This window comes from Haemorhous mexicanus, chromosome W (assembly GCF_027477595.1).
Source record: "Haemorhous mexicanus isolate bHaeMex1 chromosome W, bHaeMex1.pri, whole genome shotgun sequence".
NCBI lineage: Eukaryota > Metazoa > Chordata > Aves > Passeriformes > Fringillidae > Haemorhous > Haemorhous mexicanus.
In genome coordinates this window covers 6,437,226-6,457,135 of record NC_082380.1, presented here as the reverse complement: position 1 = coordinate 6,457,135, position 19,910 = coordinate 6,437,226, and the positions used below count along the sequence as shown (strand labels likewise).

Here is a 19,910-nt window from a genome sequence, read left to right as displayed (position 1 = left end):
AGCAGCCACAGTGTGAAAAATGCCAATCACTTGTTTTTAAAATGTTAAAGGTTTAATAGTAATAAAATAGTTATAAAAATAATAATACATTAGAGTAATAATAATTTAGACAATTTGAATTAAGACAATATGAGACAATAAAAACAAAGAGTTACGGATGTCCGGGTACCTTTTTCTGGGCAGCACAAGCCCGAAAAATGACACCTGTTAACAAAGGATTAACCCTTAAAAACAAGAGCCTGTTGCAGATTCATACATCTCATATATGATGCATAAATTCCATTCAAATACAGGATTCTGTCTGGTCATCCTCAACTTCTTCCTCTGAATCCTAACAGCGCCTCAAAGGCAGGAAGAAGTTAGTTTCTTCTGATAAGAGGGCAATAAATTCTTTTTCTCTGAAAGATTTAGGTGTCCTGTGGCTGCTATCTCACTGCAAGTCCTTTCTTTAAAAAAAGTATCTTACATAGCATAGTTTCTATTTTAACAATTTTTTTTTAACCTAAAACTATATTTAATACACTACTTAAAAGAATTAATACAGCATCACTTTCTAACACAACACATAAAATATTCATTTTAATATTTGTGAAAAGCCAATCATAAAATACACATTTTTCACACACAGGACACCTAAATCTTTCAGAGAAAAAGAATTTATTTCTCTCTTATCAGAAAAAACTAACTTCTTCCCACCTCGCTCAGCCCTGAAGATGCCATTAGGTTTAAGAGGAAGAAGCTGACACTGACCAGACAGAATCCTTTGTTTGAATGGAATTTATGCATCATGTATGGGGTGTATGAATATGCAACAGGCTATTGTTTATAAGGGTTAATCCTCTGTTAATGGGTGTCCTTTTTCAGGCTTATTTTGCCTAGAAAGAGGTACGCGGACTGTCCCAGTCCGTAACTCTTTGTTTTTATTGTCTTGTATTGTCCTAAACCCTAATTGTCCAAATTTTTATTACTCTAATTATATTACTATTTTTATATCCATTTTATTACGATTAAACTTTTAAAATTTCAAAAACAAGTGATTGACGTTTTTCACAGTAATCAAACACCCTGTCCTGGTTTAGGGCAAATCTGGGAGGAAACCTCTGAAGGGGTCCCTCTAGGAAGTAAATTCAAGTGGCCCCTCCCCCCCACCAGTTTGGGAGACATAAATCTCCTTGCAGAAAAGTGAGAAAACCTGTTTATTTAATAGTAAAGTACTCAAAGTACTCACAAACATGAAAAAAAAAAAAGAATAATATTAAACAATGGAACCTCTCATTGTTCTAAAGAGATAGCAAATTCAGAGAGAGTCCTTTTCCTGGGGTGTAGCTCGGCTCGCTCATTCTCTTATCAGTCCCTCCTGTGCTGGAAAATGCCGTGTTCCCAGGCCCCGGTGGGCCACAGGTATGAGCTCCCGATGGTTTTCTGGGTTTTCAGTCCAGAGCAGGGCCAATCAGTTCCAAGAAAAAAGACACAGTCTTGGGAAAACTTTCCTTGCTGTTGATAAGGAGGAGAAAACCAGCAAAAAAACAAAGAAAAACTCTGCGTCTCTCTCTCGCTGTCTGTGCTGCAGACAACACAGTCTGTGTGAGAAAAAATGCGGGGGAGCAAGTGGAGTTTCTGCAAACAAACTGTGCACTTCTTCCCCCCCACTTCACTCTCAGAACCAGTCTTAAAGGTGCAGAACTTATTTCTGGGCTAAACAGATGGGAATACAATTCAGCATCGTGAAGTCACCCCAGGACACACCCCCAGAAAGCATCCTTCAAATCCAGGATTGAATAATACTGATGGGAAGAAGGGATCTGATTCAGGATGGTATAGGGATCCGGAACTGTGGGATTCCTTGGTTTGACAATTTCATTTATCATTCCTGCACCATTCTGAAGGTTCCATCTGGTTTCTTAACCAGCAGGACAGGAGTGTTATAGGAACACACACATGGCTCCAAAACATCTGTCTTTAGCAGGGACTCAATAACAAGCTGTCACCCCCTCCTTCCCTCCCTCCTTCCTTCCTTCCTTCCTTCCTTCCTTCCTTCCTTCCTTCCTTCCTTCCTTCCTTCCTTCCTTCCTTCCTTCCTTCCTTCCTTCTTTTCCTTGAAATAGGGTATTGCTATTTAGACACCACTTGTCTTGGTTGCCTCAGAGTAATTTGGAGAGGCTTTATATCTAATTTTCCATATTTCCCTGGGGCTGCCCACACATGGGTTTATTTCAGCATAAGCCTTCTCAGACATTTTACACAAAGTTACCACAGTGTTAGCCTCTGTATCATTTTTCACAATATTAATTTGCATTCCCACTTTAGCCATCAAATTCTTTCCCAGTAAATTACAATCACAATTAGGAACAAACAGAAATTCTTGCATTTCAAACCTATTCCTCACATCTTCTAATAGTGGTTGAATAAAACACACTCACTCATCCTTTCCACTTACCCCTTGAAAATCAAAGATCTTTTTTACAATTTCCCCCCCTTGGGGATAAAATTCCAAGTGGCTCAAGAGGCTGAGAGGCTGCTGTGTCTACCAGGAAATACATCTCCTCTGGATCCAGACCCACCTTAAAAGTTAGCAAGGGCTCCAGTGTGGTGGGTCCCTGGTATAATGGGAGCCTCTGACACCCCTAGCAATCTCTCGGGATTTCTGCTGGTCAGAGTGACCCCGAGATATGTACAAGTCTTTTCCCAGCTCGGCAGTCGAAGAAGGAGTCAGGATTCTTCTGTTCTCGTTCTCAAGGTTGTTTATTCTTTCTTATCTATAACATTCTTTCTCCGACCCACTGAGGTCTGTCTGGCAGGTCGGGTTGAGGCACACTGACTGCCCTTGGAGGTGGTGTTGTCTTTTATACTAAAAACAACATGTACATTATTTACAATAACTTCCTAATACCTATCACCTATGTTAGACAGTGAGTTTCTACCTTAAACCAATCCAAAAGTGCCAGCATCACCCAGAAGATGGAGGCTAGGAAGAAGAAAGAAGGACAGGGTACGCCCAAATTCCTCCATCTTGGGAGCCCGAGCTCCCATTCTAAAACCCCAAAAATTTACTTTTCACCCCGTGACTAACCATTATTTTACTTAAACTCTCCTGACTTGTAATTCTTCATATAAAGGTGGCAATTTGCTCCATGGGTCAAAATCAAAGTCACAGGTGTCTTGGGCTCTGTGCCAAGGTCTCTGAGCCCCCTGGCAGGGGCTCGAGCCATCCAGGACAGCCAGAGAGATGTCCTGAGTACCGACAGCAGTCCATCTCCATTATCCTCTGGACTTCCTCCTCTTGAGGATCTCTCGGAATCTCTGCTGGTCAGAGTGACCCCAAGAAATGTTAGAAAGTCTCTTTTCCCAGCCCGGCGCTTGAAGAAGGAGTCAGAGCTCTTCATTTCTCGGTCTCAAGGTTGTTTATTGTATCTTATCTATAAAATTTGTTCTCCTGTCCTGCTGAGGTCCTCTCAGCAAGACAGTCAGAGGCATTCTGCCTGACCCCGGGGTGGTGTTATGTCTTTATACTAAAAACTACGTACACAATGTTTACAATTACTTTCCAATACCTATCACCTATGTTAGACAGTGAGCTTCTACTCTAAACCAATCTAAAAGTGCCAACATCACAGCAGAAGATGGAGGTCATAGAAGAAGAAGGAGAAAGGCTGGACACACCCAGATCCTTCCATCTTGCCCCCTGAATCCCCATTCTAAAAACCTCAAAATCTACTTTTTCACCCCATGATAAATTCACTATCATTCTACTTAAATTGTCGTGGCTTGTTATCCTTCATATAAAGGTTGGTAATTTTTTCCAAGGGCTAAATCAAAGGCACAGAGGTCTTGGGCTCTGTGCCAAGGCGTCTGAACCCCCTGGGCAGGGTCTCCGGCCCTCCAGGGCAGCTAGAGGAATTTCCTGGGTTCCCACCAGGATCCAGCTATTTCTGTGGACATTCCTGCTTCCAGTGTCCCTCTGTCTTGCAGATAGCACACTGATTCCTTCCCAACCGCTGTTTGGGTTGGCTCTCCCCTGCTGAGGAGAAAATGCTTCTCCCACTTCCTTGTGGCTGACCCTGTCCCTTCTATTCTTGGGGACTTCGTGGGTCCTGAGGTTTATCTCTCTGGGGCTGTAAAAGCTCTCTTATAACCTTTGTCTTCGCCTTTTTATCATCCCTTCTTACATACACTTTCTGTATTGTGAAAAACAGAGTTCAAGATAAAGAATTTTTGTAAAATTTAATAAGGGATAAAAGAAGAGATAAAAATCCAGCACTGGGGTGCTCCAGGCCGACAGCCAAAGAACACACCAGTACATATAGACAATGTTATCTTTATATGCATAAATAGGTACATGCATATTCATGTGTTCATACATTATTCAAACATTCTTTCAAACTTTGTGATGTTTTGGGAACTCCTTTGTTTGGCTTCTTCACACTCTGGCTTATCTGCATGACATCCTGTGTGTCAGGTCAATATATTTTATTTCTTCTTGTGTCTCCATCCTGCTGTTTCACATCCTCTGATAGGGATTTAGTATGTCCTCCTCAAATTTAATATGGTATTCTCTAATTGTCCTCTGGTGCTCTGGTTTGTGTCTCGGTTATCTTATCACTTGGAGGATTCAGTCAATGGAAAGGGGAACAACATGATCACTTTACACCATTTGTTTGGTTACATAGAGGTATTTTAACACCTAGTGTTCAGCTAAGGCCTATAATATAGTATATTCACCCCACTACTTTCTATAAACTATGCAATACATACTTAAACTTATAGATTTTGTTATACTAACAAACAGCTAAATAAAGGTATACGTGATATTATATCTGAATACTTATGATCAATGCAAAAACTAATATATATAAATGCAAAAGCCAATATCATATTGCAGTCCTCTTTTTTAACACGTATCTTTCTAACCAGTTCATGCAGGGACTTATGTGCCCCCCCCCCCTCCCCACCACCCCCAGCTCTCCTGGCAGGCAGGGCTGGCAGCATCACAGGTGGCCAGGGCATCCCACAGCCTCATGGGGGCCAGGGGCCACTGCCGCCCCTGCCCGGGGTGGTGGGGTAAGGTACCGCCCAGCTGAGCCCTGGCTGCCCCACAACCCCCGCAGGCCGTGCTCCGGCTCCCGCACTTCTGCACCTGGTCCTGCTGCTCCTTGCCTCAGCCATATCTCTCCACACTCCCCTTCAACTAATCTTTTCTCAACATATCAACACTATTTGTCTATCTCCTGTTGTCAAAACTCTTTCTCACCTTTCCCTTATTGCCCCCTTTCAGCATCTATGTCCTTAATTACCTCTGGGACAATGCGTAAACTAACTCAGCATTGTTCCAAGGGATTATTTGAAGATGTTTTGGGATCATCATCCCTTTTGCTGGGCCCCCTTCCCAGCTTTACCTTTGCTTCCCTCCATGGGTGCCCTCGCAGGTTTACTCCCTGAAGATCCCATTTTACTCACTGGTGAGATTTTCAGTGGTCCTTCCCTGCGGATGCTTCGTGGACCCCCTGGTCCGCCACTCATCTGTCTCCTGAACAGTCTCAAGAACCCAATCAATCGCCCGGTGCTGGACACCAGCAAGGGGAGCTGATCACCGAAACTGGGTGAGGCACGCCTTAAGCTCTGCTCGCTGCCCATCGCCCTCAGATGATGGAAATATCCTGGAAAAGAGCCTTCGTTTTCTCAGGAAAATTAATCCACAAACACCAGAAGTTTATGTCCAAAAAGGAGACGGAGGAGTCCTGTAGCTTTATTTGAATAAAGGGAGAGGTCATGGGCATTTCCCATGGGGTGTCTCACATTGTTAGAGGATTCAGCCTTCTTTTTATCCTTATTTCTGAAACAGAGTGGTAATTTACCAGGGTAGAAACCCATTTCAGATTTAGGTGAAATGTGCCATTTTGAATTATTAAGTCTGTAGCTTGCTAGCATAGCTGAAATATGCTGTTTTGTTTACTCTGTGCCCAAGACTGCCTGTTCTCACAAAAAAAACTGTGCTCAAAAAACTGCCTCAGCTGAAGGAAAAAATGCGAAAGAGATGAGAGGGGCCCCTTGAACTTTGAAACAGATGAAAACCAAAGCTGAGGCTGTGGGAGGCAGGACAGGATGACCCAGGAGTTCTTTCTGTACTTTCTGATAAAAAAAAACTAGCTGCAAGTGTAACATGAAACCAGTAAAATGAACATGTATGAACCTATTGTGAAATTCTTTGCATATGTACCAGTAAGGGGGGATAAAAAAAAGGATCGAGAGTTCTCAGGGGTGAGCATGTCCTTTATGGGAACGATCTCCATATGCATCCAGCGCTGTAATAAACATACCGTCTTTACAACTTCTTACAAGTTGTGGAGTTTTTTTCTTTCCGCAAATCATTTTGGCGAGCCAGCCAGGGACTGTCTCTGTCCTCACAAGGGCGGATGGGGCTCCAGGCTGCGCCCTGGGATTTTCCCTGGAAGAGCTCCATTCCGTCTGAGCTTGCCTCCTGCGGAGACAGACAAGGACCTGCTGGTGTTCGGATAAACAGTATGTATATCAAAGGAGGGCCCTGGGGGTGAGAGAGATAGAGCTGCTGATAAGTCACTTAGAGACCTCTGAGTGCACAGCCTCATCCCTGTGCTTGCAGGCAGCCATCTACGAGAGTCCCCGGTTGATAGAGCGACTGGGGGAATGGGTTCGTTGTTCGATAGAGCGGCCCCTAGCTGTGGAAACCCAGGGCACAGTGAATATTTCTCTGTCGCTCTGGGGTGCCCTGATCCCCAGGGGAGCACTGACTTTGACCCTCATTCATGGAGAAAGTTTCCTAGACTTCAGGATAGACTAGAATCCACAAAAGTGTGAAATAGATTATAGAGAGTAGTGTAGGTGTATCACTTGGTGAGAAATTTAGGTTTTGGGATTTTTAGTATGTTTTAGATGGAAGCAAGATGGAGGGCACAGGGTGTCGTCCTGAGTTTCTTCTTCATGCTTCTTTGTGAAAAATGCGTATTTTATGATTGGCTTTTCGCAAATATTAAAATGAATATTATATGTGTTGTGTTAGAAAGTAATGCTGTATTAATTCTTTTAAGTAGTGTATTAAATATAGTTTTAGGTTAAAAAAAAATTGTTAAAATAGAAACTATGCTATGTAAGATACTTTTTTTAAAGAAAGGACTTGCAGTGAGATAGCAGCCACAGGACACCTAAATCTTTCAGAGAAAAAGAATTTATTGCCCTCTTATCAGAAGAAACTAACTTCTTCCTGCCTTTGAGGCGCTGTTAGGTCTAGGAGGAAGAAGTTGAGGATGACCAGACAGAATCCTTTGTTTGAATGGAATTTATGCATCATGTATGAAGTGTATGAATCTGCAACAGGCTGTTGTTTTTAAGGGTTAATCCTTTGTTAACAGGTGTCATTTTTCGGGCTTGTGCTGCCCAGAAAAAGGTACCAGGACATCCGTAACTCTTTGTTTTTATTATCTCATATTGTCTTAATTCAAATTGTCTAAATTATTATTACTCTAATGTATTACTATTTTTATAACTATTTTATTACTATTAAACCTTTAACATTTTAAAAACAAGTGATTGGCGTTTTTCACAATTATGGTAGCAGAGGATGGTTAAAACGCCTCGCTGATGGTGCTTTAGGAAAGTCAGAGTGGGGAGACGCGCCCTGCCCAATTTGGCAGCCTCGCTCTGTTTCCCCTGGGGTGACCAACAGACGCAGGTTACAATCCGTGGACAAAAGGAGGCAATAAAACAAAGAGAAGGGAAAAAGGCTCCCTACAATCACGGTAATTGGCCCACTAAGACTAGTAGTGCGCACGAAGAACCCAGGAAGGAAAAGGGATTGGTAAGTATTTCTCAGGGGGGCAGTGGGGGAGATGAATGAGTGTGAATGAGAGGCGGGCTGGTTGTCCTAGACCTGCCAAGTGAGTGCGGAGTCTCCCATGCTGCGTTTCCGACTTTCCGCGAGAAAAGCGGCCAGTAAAGAGACAAAGTGAGTGATAAGAGGAGTGAAAGAATTCCCCGGGGTAACTGGGACTGGGTCTCAGGGAGGGGTTGGACCCCTCGGAAGTAGGGAGCAAGGTTTTCTAGCCCAATCCACTAGGAAACAGGACAGGAGGGACCCTTAAAAACCTGCTGGGTTGAGGGATTTACATTCCAATAGCATCCAAGAGCAGGGTTGAGCAGAATTCTGCCAGAGTGAGGATATACCCAAGAGCATCCAGGGTTGGACCACACAGCTAGATTGAGGGATGAAAATTTTGCCCAATAGCATCCAGGGTTGGACAACATAGCTATATCAAGGGATAAAATTTTGCCCAACAGCATCCAGGGTTGGACAACACAGCCAAATAAATGCCCAAGAGCATCTGTAGTTGTACCACACCGCTGGGTTAAGGGACAGAAAAATGCCCAAGAGCATCTGGGGTTGAACAACACAGCTGGATTGAGGGAAAAATACCCAAGAGCATCTGGGGCTGGACAACACAGCTGGATGGAGGGATATCCAATAGCACCGGGACTGGCCAGAAGCACCTAAACGTGTAATAGGTGATGCGAAAGTAAAAGGTACCTTATTGTTGCCTTGTTGTGTGTGTGAGAGTGAGTCACACACAAAGCCTCAACTTTCCAGGCGGGTGGGAAGGGGGGGGCAGTGGACCCGCAAATCAGGCTAGTGTCCTCGGGCAGGTGGGGACTCTGTGGCCGAAGGGTGTGTGTGACCTGCGAACCAGGCTAGTGTTTCCCCCGCATGTGAGGGAGCCATAGCTGAAGAGTGTGAGTGACACGCAGACAGCCTCACAGGTGAACGGGAACTGGAGGCGACCAGAGTCAGGGCCCTTCCAGGAGGCCTGGAGATACTGAGACCTGGAGGCCAACCCCAAGGCGAGGGGGGGCTACAGGGACCCGTGATTTTCTAGCGGTAAGGATCCACTTTGTGTCTTGAGGGTGTGAAAGAATGTGAGAAGGTGAATGGGAAATAAAAGTGAGTGAATGTAGACGAATGAAAGTATAGGTAATGTGGATTGTGCATTTTAAGCTTTTACCCTCCTTGGGGGGAGGTGTATTGTATTGAAAAGTAGTGTGGGAAAAAGTTTGTTTTGAGTGTGATTGAAAGAAAAGTGGTATTTAAGCTGTTAGTGAAAGTGAGAAACAGAGGCAAGGGATGAATAGATAAGATCTTGAAAATGGAACAGAAAACCACTAAGTTGGATACAGGGAAAAAAGGGGGACTAAAAGCATACTAGAAGAGATACCCCAAGATAGCCCTTTGGGAGTTATGTTAGCAAACAGAAATACAACTCCTTGCAAAATACAGGGTATGTAGAAGTTGATAAGAGAAACATGCAAACTATGGAAAAATGGGAAATTAACCAATTAAGCTTAAACTAGAAGGCTCAAACTTGTGAATTATATACTTTAAAAAGAGCACTAGAATATCTAACACAAAAGAAAGGAGTTATATTGATTCAAGGTATGCCTTTAGAGCAGCACATACTTTAAGAAAAATTACCTAAGAGAGATAGCTATGGTACATATTAAGGGACATCAAAAGGTAAAGACCCTAGAAATAAGAAGAAATATTTTGGCAGATCAAGACGCTAAAGATGCAGCAGAAAATAGAGAGAAAAGAGTTAATATTAACTCCAAATGAGGAAAAATTGGAAATTTCCAAAGTTTAGGTAAGCAGAGGAAAAAAAAAAAAAAAGAATTAGGATAGGTGATGAACAAGATAAATTGGGGAAATGGAAACATCTTGATGGAAGACAATTAGATAATAAAATGCTCACTAAGGAACAGTAAAAGACATGTATCAAAAAGCCCAGTGGGATGCTCAGGCTTTGTGTGATTTTTTTAAGGAACTATGGGTGCATTAGGATTTTTGGAGTAGAAAAACAAGTAACTGAAAAATGTACAATTTGCCAGAAGATAAATAAAAAAGTGATGATTAAAACAACATGAGAAGGTCGTGAGTTAGTTCGTCGACCATTTCAAAGTATCCAAGCAGAAGTTTAGCTTCGTTAAGCTCTAGATTTATTTGTAAAAACCGTTTAATCCAGAAGAAAAGGAATATACCACATGCTGGGGGGGGGGGGGGATTGCAAGAAAATACCATCTTTAAAAAGTAATAAAAGAAAAACGGTGAAAGAAAAAGGCTGGGAACAAAAGATTACCTCATCCATTCCCGTTTGTTTCCCCACTCGTTCGCGGCTGCACCACCCTCCAGCCCCTGTGCCGGCTCGGGCACAGTCCGTGTGCCCCAGTCCAGCCGCCCGGCCCGCGGCCGCTCCGCTGGCCGTGCCGGCGGCGGTGGGGGTCTGTCCTGCCGGGTGGACCGTGGTCACCGCGCCGACCGCACCGAGGGGGGGGTCCCGTCTGCCCCGTCCCCGGCTGCCCTGACTCTGGTCGGCTACCGCCGCTGCAGCCGGGGTCTCTCGCCGGCTTTGTCTCTGCCGGATCAGCCACCATTGGCCATGTGGGGCTATCCGCGCTCCAGCTCGGTCTGCACCGGAACATCCCCTCGGGCGATCCCGCCTGCAGACCCCGCCTTTGGAGGACTGAGACTCAGAGCTATGCCGAGTCCCACCCGTCCTGCCCCGAGCTCCGTTCCCTTAGTAACCACAGCTCCGGCTGATCAGGGGAAATCTCTAAAGGAACCACCTTATCGAAACACTAAAAGTTCAGTTGAAAGAAAGCCCTCTCCTGAGTCTTTCTAAATATGCAGGAGAAAGGCTATAGAAGATAAAAATCCAAAAAGAATGGGATAAAGGGATTGGTCTATTTCCATTAAGAGAGCTTCCCATAGGAGGGGGCGGACCGGCGTTTGTAAATGCTCCTTTGACTTCGTCTGAGGTCAGAAATTTTAAGAAATAAATAAAAGAGATATTTGGAGGATCCCATAAGCATAGCTGAACAATTAGACCAATTTTTAGGTCCAAACATTTATACTTTAGGAGAGGTGCGGTCTACAATGAAAGTAATATTTTTCTCAAGAAGAAAAGCAATGAATCAGAGCAGCTGGAATAAAAGCTTGGGGGAAAAAAGATAATCTGCAGGGACCCCCAGAAAAGACAAAATGCCAACTGTACCTCCTGAGTGGGGTCAAAATAATGAGGGGAGTAAACACATGAATAATTATCGTAATTATGTAATCAAGGGAATAAATGAGACAGCATATCAAAGGCGAAATGCAAAAAAAAAAAAAAAAAAGGTTTTTAAGAGACAGCTTTTTAGAGAGAAAAGAAGAAACTCCAACTAAATAGATGAACTTAGGAGAGATAGGAAAATAGTCCTAAGCAAGCGAAAGATCTGTAAATCTTTAAAGAAGTGGGCACAGAGGGGAAATAGGGAGGTCATAGGCTCTATTTTTAGGGGACAAATACCATCTGGAGCCTGTGATAACTTTAAAAGTGAGTCCCCAAGAAGAAGGATTGGAATTTGTAGTAGACACAGGGGCAGAGAGAACCTGCCCATTGTTATGAACAAAAAAAGTTACCGTTTTTTTTAAGAGAAGGGGCTGCAGAGGAGTTTTGAGTTGAGCTGGGAATTGATCGCTGGCCAAGAGTTCTCTGTTAGTGAAATGTTGTAATCACCTCTTGAGTATCCTTAAGTATCGCCCTTTAACTCTCTATTGTAGAGAATTCTTGTTTTTCAGAACCACCCTAGCCTGTTGCCAGGAGGATGACAACCTCCCCTCGGACGGTGGGGAGAGGGAGAAATTTGCATCTCAGGAGACATGCAAATTTATCTCAAACCCAGACTGCACTGGGACGGAACCTTCACCAAATCCTGGAAAATACCCCAAAAGAGACGAGCCAAAGCAGAATTGAGAAGTCAGGGTGGTGTCTGGACAGCAGGGCCGAGGTCCGAAGCCGGCAGAGATGCTTGAAAACCTCGGTCACTCCTCGCCCCAACTAAAAACGATGCCAGTCAGACTCAGGACCCCCTGGACTGACAATTCTAGCTGCAACCTTGGGCCTACCCCCACTGCCCTGGATAGGACAGGACTCCCGGCTGTGGCCTCTAGGAGACAGAGCTGCACAAATACTCCTCTTCCGAGTCGCTCCTGGGAGCGGCGGCAGAACTCCGCGGATCTGCCAAAACCCCCATTTCGAGCTGATCACTTTAATAAAAGCATTATATATGAGGAAAATTTCCTGCCCCTGTTTACTTCACCCATTAAATATTCCAAAAGGCTATGGTGTGAGCAAATATACAGTGAAAAGTAACAGCGGCAAAATGAGAAAGTTTTTCAGTTCTGGTCGTTAAAGATGTGGTAATTGAGGGAAGAAACTAATATTGGGATGGGAGATATTATTGCCTCCTAATGGGAGGATCCAAAAAAAACTGGGAGAAAGCAGCAGTTAAGATAGACAAAGTTACCACAGGGGTTTATGGAATCCCCAAACTTATTTGGGCAAGCTTTAAAAACAATATTACAAGATTTCCCTACTCCTCCTGGAATACAAATTATCCAATATGTGGATGATTTTTTACTATCTAAGGAAGTTGAAGTGAGAGAAGCTACTACACAACTTTTATATTTTCTCGGGGAAAACAGGACTAAGGGTATCAAAAAGAAACTGTAATTTGTAGAACTGGAGGTAAAATATATTAGACACTTAATAAAGGTAGCTGGAAACCCAACTATGAGAGAATTGCAGGAATTTTATCCTTTCTCCCTCCCTCTTCAAAGAGGGAGATCAGAAAATTACTTAGATTATTAGAATAATATAGATTATAGATTGAGGGGTACACACCGGCAGTAAAATTTCTGTATGAAAAATTGACAGAGGGAGATGATATAAAACGGACCAAGGAAGATATTGTTAAATTAAGACTTGAAGTTAAAACTAGCCTAGGTACCAGCTTTAAGCTTACCCTTGTTAGAAAAATCCTTTATCATCTATACATAAATACAGAAAATGGAGTAGGTCATAAAATTTTAATTCAAGAGTGAGGAAGAGTAAAAAATCTAGTAGCTTATACATCAAAGATGTTAGATCCAGTAAGCTACAGCCAGCCAGTATGTATTTAAGTTATAACAGCTACTGCAATCCTAGTAAAAGAAAGTTGTAAGCTTATTTTTGGAAGTAAATTAGTTGGGTACACCTCGTACTGTCGGAGGTGAGTTGAATCAAAGAAAAAAGTAAGAAGAGAAGAAAGAGAGAAGTTAAAGTAGGGGGGTGGTTAGCAAACTCTGGGATGACGGAATGTGGAATGATAGCATCTTGGTGCTGGAAGAGAGCAGAAGTCTGAATTCGAGTTTTTTGCATGGAAGGTAGGGAAGTGCCCTAACACATGGTTGTTAGGAAGTTATTCAATGCTGAACTGGGGTCCGGAAAGAGTTTAGCAGAACGGGCTTTCCTTGAAGGGAAAAGAGGATAAGTTGACTACAGAAAGGAAAAAGTATGTCAGGAGCACCTGAGGACGCAAAGTTTTGGGGTTGTCAAGGTCGGGAAGTGTCTGACCGCTCCCCTACGAGCAGCAGGGTCTCAGGGGCTGCGGCAGGGACGGATTCATAGAGGTGACCCGGCGGCGGTGCTGAGAGCAGATGACACAGGGTTGCCAGCCAGGAGCGGGCTGGCTCAGTGGCAGACCTGCCGGGGTGGCTCCCAGACTGTCGGGGTCCTGAGTCCAGGATGGCAGCGTCAGCCCTGGTAAGTGGGCTGAGAGAGAGAGAGAGAGAGAGAGAGAAGAGAGAGAGAGGGAACAAAAGAGACCCAAGGCATGCCCCCAGGGCCCCCATGCCTGAGGCTGTTCTCCCCTGCTCCAGCCCAGCAGCTGGGGAAGGGCGAAGAACAGCATTGACAGCAAGGCTGTGAAAAGAGGGGGAGGGGGCTAGCACTAAAAGATAAAATCAAAGCAGAGATTGCTGCTATAAATGATCAAATCGGCAGCCAAATTTATAATAAAATTTAACAAAGATTTATTAGATCGTTTAACAAAAATAGAATTTCGAAAACCAGCACAGCCAAGGCAGCGTCAACTCCGGAAGTCGGCGCTGGGTGAACCGGGATCCGACTGACAAAGTGTCAGTGTCTCCCCAGTGGTTCACCCTGACTGTTTCATGCCGCTAGCTTATATACAGTTTATTCTGCCTGAGGCAGAAATGACCGAAGGTTCCTTTGTGTCCCTTCACATGTATAACTGTGACTATACAGATGCAGAAATATACAAAAGCCAGTCCAGATGTCTGGATGGCTGTCTGAGCTTATTCGGAATATCCTTCTTTCACATGTAGCAGAGTGGCGCCCCCCGGTGCTCGAGTTGGTAGATGCAATCGTCCCAGGTGCAAGTCCTCCTGAGTGGCTCAGACATTCCTGGGAAGTCGGCAATCATGGCCCGGGAAGGTTTCATTCATACGTTAATGGACTTGATATTATCTTAAAGATGTCCGGGAACTAACTGAATAGAAATAAGACTCTGCTCTCAGCCAGGGTGGTCAAAGACATAATTTGGATCTTACAATATTTTATACACATATATAGCATGAATTATCTCGACTATATACTACATTGCTGACTCTCCAAACCTCACAAAGTGGTTTGTTTTTCTTAAGTAGAAGTTTTTTTGTTTTGTTTGCTGTTAAAAATAAGAAGTTTTTTTTTCCTGAAGAATGAGTTTGTAAGGCTAAAAAAATTAAATGTTGCCCAAAAAGTAAAAAGCAATAGATGTTATACATCTCGTGTTAAAATTAGTCTAGCCTTTCTTATTTAACTAACTGTAGCTCACAGAAAGAAGAATTTGCCTCTGCAGCTATTAGCACAGCTGGATATAAGAAGAAGAGGCTGCTGTAGAGAAAGCTTTTAGCTAAACCCAGAAAGTTTGGAAGAAAAGTGAATGGTAAAAGTTAATGCAGTATTGTCTTTCCTTTATTACTATGCTATTAAGAAGTCCTTTCCAGGTACTACTGAAGCAACAATCGGAATCACAGAAAGAGGGTGAATTCATGCCAGCAGAATCAAAAGACTTGTGAAAGAACCTTGTGAGGAATGGACTATCACATTTAAACCAGGTGATACCGAACTGACTTCCCAATAGAGATTGAGTGGTAATAGTTTGGGAAAACCCAAATGATCCAATAAATGTACAAAGAACAACACCTAATTATGAAATGAGGCAACGCTTATATCAGTAGTTTCGAGCACTGCCTGAATAAAACATCTCCTTAGAGAAGAATACTTCAGACAGAGGGATCAAGACTGTTTTTGTATTCTGACCTTAGCCCATGAATTGTACAGGGAAGAAGGAGAAGTACTACTTCCATCAGTATCATACTGTAAACTTTATTTAATTCATCCCAATACTGGACATGCTAGCTGGGTTATAAGTGAATGCTTGAATTGTGGGAATAATTAGTATTGTAGTTCACAAAATTTATGCTCTTATTGCAAGAAGTGTTAAAGTAATAACTTTGTGTTATGGATGGGAATTATTAGTGCCTGTTGAATAAGAGATGCCTGAGGAATGGTGTGAAACTACAGTTAAGGGGTGTCAAAAACAATTTGCCTGGAAATTAGTTAAGAGAAAGTGACAAGGAAATAGAGGGCAAGACCAGATTGGCCTCTGTATTTCGCCACCAAGAAGATCAAATACACCTGCTGTGGGTGGCAACCTCACAGGCATGGGAGGTGGGAGTATAAGCCATACTGGACCTCTGTTATCCCTGTTTCTGGAAATCATTTGTTGTCTTATCCCTTTCGGGATACCAGCAAGATTGTGTCACAAATGCTACAGAAAGCATCACATAGAAAGAAACCAAAGTTCCTCTTTTATTACACACGCCTATGTCAACAGCCACTGTTATAACCCATCCAAATGAAGAACCTGTAGGCAAAATGGAGAAAATTATTGGATTACCAGAAACTGAAGAAAAAGTGGTAATAGATTTAGAACTGAATGTCCAAAAGGAGAGAGATGGATTTGTTTTACATTTAATCTTAAAGATACATTTCAAGATTTAGAAAAAAAAAAAAACTAGTAAACAAAAAGGTAAAACCAACACAGCAATTTAACTCTGTATTGACCCCAAATTATATGTTGAGTCATATAACAAGACTCCAAGCAGTTATAGAAATGATAGCAAATAAATTCGCCCAGGCATTAGGGTTAAAATCAAGTCAGCTAAGCCAAGCAAAAACTGTAGTGTACCAGAATAGGTTAGCTTTGGACTATTTATTGGTTAAAGAAGGGGGTGTTTGTGGAAAGTTTAATATATCAGATTGTTGAAAATTGATGATCACAGAAAAGTCATTCTAGAAACAAGCAAAAAGAATCAAAGAAAAAATATACATATAATAACCCAGGTACCAGTCCAAAAATTAGAAAACAATGCTAAAACCTAGCTGGTGGGGAATGTATTAGCAGAAATTAAGATTTTTCAACTGTCTTGATATTTCTTCCTTGTGTAATTCTCTGTTTTATTTTGCCAGCATAGTCCAGAAGATGCAAGCAGACAAGAAATATTGCTCAAGCCAAATGATTTACAAAGAATAAGAGTGGGGATTGTGAAAAATGCGTATTTTATGATTCGCTTTTCGCAAACATTAAAATGAATATTATCTGTGTTGTGTTAGAAAGTAATTCTGTATTAATTCTCTTAAGTAGTGTGTTAAATATAGTTTTAGGTTAAAAAAAATAAAATTGTTAAAATAGAAACTATGCTATGTAAGATACTTTTTTTTAAAGAAAGGACTTGCAGCGAGATAACAGCCACAGGACACCTAAATCTTTCAGAGAAAAAGAATTTATTGCACTCTTATCAGAAGAAACTAACTTCTTCCTGCCTTTGAGGCGCTGTTAGGATTCAGAGGAAGAAGTTGAGGATGACCAGACAGAATCCTGTATTTGAATGGAATTTATGCATCATATATGAGATGTATGAATCTGCAACAGGCTCTTGTTTTTAAGGGTTAATCCTTTGTTAACGGGTGTCCTTTTTCGGGCTTGTGCTGCCCAGAAAAAGGTACCCGGACATCCGTAACTCTTTGTTTTTATTGTCTCATATTGTCTTAATTCAAATTGTCTAAATTATTATTACTCTAATGTATTACTATTTTTATAACTATTTTATTACTATTAAACCTTTAACATTTTAAAAACAAGTGATTGGCATTTTTCACATTCTTCTTTCTTCTTCATGGGTTTAGGTAGCATTTTGTAATTGGGAAGAAAAGTCCACATCGTGGGCTCTTTGGGATCAGTTATTGGGTTAAAAGGGAAAATAATCTGGGTGTCAGTTCTTAATTGGATAGTTTAGTCTTAAAAGACCTTATAACAAGAGATTGTTAGCCATTTTGTGCCTTCTAATAAAAAGCTGCCGAACTCATGGTTGTGAGACTGTTTTACTGATAAGAAATAATAAACACTTGAGTCCAAACATGAAGTACTGTCTCAACTGCCTACAATCCAGACCCAGAGAAACCGATGACTAGTGCCTCCATGTAGAAGTAGCAGCTCAGTAAGAAGAAACTGTGCCAGGAACGCTTTACGAAAACCAGGACCCAGGAAAACTCCTCTGCAGATGAACATCTCAGCGTTTGGACATTCGGAGAACCCGGTGGAAGGAGCCGATTCCAATGTCGTAGGACGGACCAGATCCGAGAATGACATGCCCATTAGGGTCCGTTAAGCTGACAAGGAATCAGGATGGGTGGTAACCTCTCAAAAACTGACTCGGATGTCGTAAATAATCTAGAAATATTGATGAAATAGCATCCCATTCGAGTGTCAAGACAGGAACTAGAACTTTTGCTATCCTGGGTGAGGGAGATGATCCCAAATATCTCCCTTAATATCTTGTTTGACCCAAATGTGTGGGAAGATGTGGATGCTAAGCTTTGCCACGCGGCTGCGCGTGGGGGCAGGGGTGCTGTGAGACTACTTTCGGTTGGTAGACTTGTGCATGAAGTTTTACATACGGCAAAATGCAAAAAACCCTTTGCAGAGGCTGCTTTGCAAACAACTCAGCAGCTGCAGGGTGCTTCCTCGCAGGCAGGAGACCAGGGACCTGCGGCTCCCACAGGGGGAGAGACTGCCTCCCCGTCCCCCCTGAATTACAAGAGGGAGGTCTTATCCCTATAAATGCCGGCATGGAGTCATCCCCTGGTCCGGGAGAGGTGCGTGGTGTGGGTGATGCAACCAAGGCAAAGCCCGAAAGGGACCCAGGGGGATTTCCGAAGATGAAATTGTTGGTGTGGGAGGCGGCCGAAGCATTTTTCTGATTCTTTGCATCTGCGCGTGTCTCGGAGACAGGAGTGGGGGGACTCAGGAAATTGCCGTTTTCCCCACCCCTCTCCACACCTTGGGGGCAGTTCCAATCGGCTGAGCCAGCCTCCGGAGCTTGGGTGGCAACGCCTCTGTTACCTGATAGTCCACCCATAGCTCCTGCCCCCGTCCATGCCCCAAAACCGATGTCAGAAGGGTCTCTCCACCCCCCTCGGTCAGCAGGGGTGGCCCCACACCCAAATGACGTCAGCCTTGTCCCATCCCTCCAAACTGCACAGCCTCCGAGCCTGCATGTAGCAGCCCATCCACTCTAGCCCGGGCAGCCAAAAGCGGCGAGAGGGGGAGCCCCTCCCGCTCCCGTCCCAGCAGCGTCGGCAGAGCCTGAGAAATCGCTCACCACAGCTCATCCAGGAGACAGGGGACATTTTAACCCTGCGGAAGCGCTCCCCACAAACAGGGGACCTCCTGATTTACTGGAGACCAGCCCGAGAGCGGGCGGATCGCTCCCCGGCGCGCAACAGTTTAAAACCGTGAAAAGCTCGCAAGGTACGCAATCTGCGCGGCCAGGAACTGCAGACAGATCAGGCTACTCAAAGTGCGCAGCCACCGCAAACAGCAGAAAATAAAGAAGTGGCGCGGCCCGGTGCGGGTAGGATTGCATTTAGAGCCAGCGGGGCGGCCCCAGAGGCTCCGCGGCAATTTTTAAACGTAACAAGCATGGCTTTGCTTTCAGCAAGTTCGCAGAGCCCGGCGGAGATGAGCCGGGGGCAGACGGAGGTTGCGGGACAGAAACCACTTGGAACGAGCGAACGGGAACACGGTCCGGGTTCCGGACCAGGGGTTGCAAACACAGACCCAGAAATCACAATCAGTGTTTCGCTAATGCCCTTAGCAACGGCGCGGAGTCTCTCTTCCCTGCCTGCTTCCTCTCAAACGCCGACTGACCGCACGGCAACAGCTGCGGTCTTCCCTGGTCCTTGGATGCCCTCAGGGATCTCAGCAGCACCGATGGCTTCTCCCTTCACCCAGTCTGTCACATACCATGGCGCGGTACCGCGGGAATTCCTCACAGACTTTCTCTTTCAGCTCAGAGACTGTGTGCAGGATCTGTCTTTTTCATAAATGGCGGCGTCTTCCACCCATCTTCTGTACAGCAAAATGGCGGCATACTCGGCGCTTCCGTGAACAATGTCTACGTATTTCCGCCGACGCCATTTTGCCACCAACAAGATGATGAACCTCCTGCTGCAGCGCTACCTCTGGCCGCTTCTTGTATTGCACCCTCCAATTCTAATTATGTGCAACAACGCATGCAACCACCAATTCCTTATACAGAAGGAGAAGAAATGAATACAGCTTCAAAGCCTGAAGAAGGAGCATCTTTACAGGACATGAACCCACAAAATACAAACAAAATATCAGTTCCCTTTCCTCATATTCCAGAAGCCATCTCAAATAATAACACAAAAGATTCTTCAAGAGACACATCCAATTCTACCAATTGAACAGATATTGAAAAGCATTAAAGGAAGAAGATTTCCACATGGCATCAACACAATCAATGGCCATGCCAATTAAATATGGCAGGCAAAGTGCAAATCCCAAGTGGATCAACAACATCCAGTAAAGTTCCCAGAAAATAATTTGAATCCCTGTTGCTGTGAGCAAAGAAAACGTATCCATCTCTTATGGAAAAAATA

At 43.6% G+C, this 19,910-nt stretch overlaps 1 long non-coding RNA gene across 1 annotated transcript; it reads right to left on the bottom strand.

Annotated features, from left to right (window-relative positions):
- Positions 1–5,213: 5,213 nt before the first annotated feature.
- LOC132341422 (uncharacterized) lies at positions 5,214–19,386 on the bottom strand. Its single transcript, XR_009490199.1, has 2 exons — positions 10,155–19,386; positions 5,214–6,475 (listed from the first exon to the last, which is right to left on the bottom strand). It is a non-coding gene; the product is annotated as an uncharacterized LOC132341422 (long non-coding RNA).
- Positions 19,387–19,910: the final 524 nt, after the last annotated feature.